Genomic DNA, 2418 nt, shown 5'->3' with positions numbered 1-2418 from the left:
TCTCAGCTTTTAATTTTGCCTACTTTTTCCTGCATCACCAATGGTGGAAGCAGACCTTATTGAAAATGTGCGTCTCCTATTATGGTGAAATTTGACTATTTCCCCTAAATTATAGGATTTTTAACCTATTCAATTTCTCAGCATTATATTCTATCATTTCCATAATATATGGAAATTTGTAATCCCCTGTGTAATTTTTTTTGTAACTTGCTTAGTGTTTATATACATATTGAAGACATATCAGTGCTGATATATTTATATGATGGTGAGACAGATCTAGACATGTATTAGTCTTGTTAAGGGGCTGTCCATGAGAAAACCATCCGAAACTGTCAGAAAGTGATATTAGCAATTATATATAAACTTTATTGCATTTGTTAGGACACCATGAAAAACAAAATATTTTTCCAGTTCTGCATGTTTTTCTCATTGACAGACTCATTAGTGTAAACATTCTGGAAAAAAAATGTTAAAAATGGCCCCAAAGTTTCCTTAGATTTGTGCACCTGTAGAGAAAAGATGAGAAAGGCTAAAAAAGTAAAAAATGTTTGAAATATGTTAATTATATTAAGATTAAAAAGAGATTTTTTATTAAAGTGGACTATAAACTAGCAGTAGGGAAGCTGTTGTAGTAAGGAACTAAGATGGCCAATATCAATGAACAGTTCGCCAGCAAACAGCTGACTAAAAAAGCTGATTAAAACTATGAAAATAAATGAGCAACTAGATAAATATCAGAGCTGTTTCCTTATACAGATTTTCCACATTTTCTACAAATTTTGACTGTAAATTACGCTCTATCGATTGTGAACATCTCCATAGTACTTTTGTTAAAATTTCAGAAAGTTCAGGACTTTACGGATCATTTCCATAGAATACTGTGAAAAATACGGATTGTCATCAAGTAGCACAAACAGATCTGAAACATGTCATCATAATCAAACAAAACCAAAACATTAAAGGTACATATCACTCAAAAACTCCTTGATGCAAAACAATAACAACTATTTATGATGTTTAACTTAAAAAAGATACCAATTCATGATTCCTACTTGCGCAGCAATGTCATACTTGTCTTTAAATTTGTTTAAAGGTACTCAAGTAATTTATTGCTAAAGAAATTGTAAGGGGAATAACCTAGAAAAACCAAACTGCCTGAACAATTTAATGGATGACACAAGCTTTATAATGTATTAAATACCACAAGAAAAACTGTTGATGTTTTGAAAAAAAAACACCAAATTTTGAAATAGACATATTTCTCCAAAACGGACATTTGTCATTGAGTCCTTTAGTTTCTACCTTCTATGTGTATTATCAGAATAAAATAACAAAAGGAGAAAAAACTGTCAGAAGTATATCATTAGTCCAGTACTGTTCAAGCAACTTGACATGAGTAGAAACTAGAGGCACACAAGAACCTGAATCGCTCACCTGGAAACCGTAGTTTCTATGGGTGGCTGATTGAACAATGAACGTAAATTTTCTAAATTATTCCATCTGACAGATATCAATCCTACTCTGGATTTTGTGGTATAGAAATCATGAACATCCATATTCTTTTCCTGAGTTATAAAGTTAAATTTCATGCAATGCTTTTTTTCATTCATTTTATTTTGCCTTTAATACCAAAACGATTGGGTCCATAACAGCAAACATTGACACCAACCTTTCTTTCGTGTTTTGGCACTTTGTGATACAATAGAACTTATTGGATTTTCAATGTTGATTATTTCTCAAGAGCAGGCAGAATTGAATGAAGAATTACACATTTCATGGTATAGACCCATAAAACAACTTAATTATAAAAATAAAAATATATAGCCTTTTTGGGGGCGTATCACATTTTTCAGATTTTGCATGATTCTTACAAAGACAGTTACTTAATATGAAATCAAAGTAAAGAGAATGGCCTTGTGACAATACAAAGAAAGAAATCGGCCTTCTGTTGTACAAATCCAAGTAGGTAATCATATATCTGCAATGCCGTTGCGATTGTAATTAAATTGCAAATAATTCGTTTTGAAAATATTCGTGAAAACGGACATTTGTCATTGAGTCCTTGTTTCTGCCTTTCATGTGTATTATCTGAAGATGTCGAAATAGCAATGCAATAAGATAACTACAGTCTGAAGTCTTATACTGTGCAAACAACTGGAAATGAGTAGAAAGTAGAGGCTCACATGAGCCTGAATAGCTCACCTAAAAACCGAAGTTTCTTTGATTTGCAGAATGAAAATGTTGCATATTAAATTGTACTTCCGAGAAATTTAATTGTTATGCAACTCCAAGAAAGTAATAAATATTATTATATAGATAGCAGCGTTTTATCGAATGTTCCTAGTGTAATAAATACTGTGAAATAAATTCGGTAATTTCAATCTCGGACTTTCTCCCGCCAAAACGTCTTAACTTTTA

The sequence above is a fragment of the Perna viridis genome, chromosome 6, assembly GCF_037379345.1.
Source record: "Perna viridis isolate PV_CMFRI_1.1 ecotype Kerala chromosome 6, ASM3737934v1, whole genome shotgun sequence".
In the NCBI taxonomy this organism is placed as follows: domain Eukaryota; kingdom Metazoa; phylum Mollusca; class Bivalvia; order Mytilida; family Mytilidae; genus Perna; species Perna viridis.
This window is presented reverse-complemented; position numbering follows the sequence as displayed.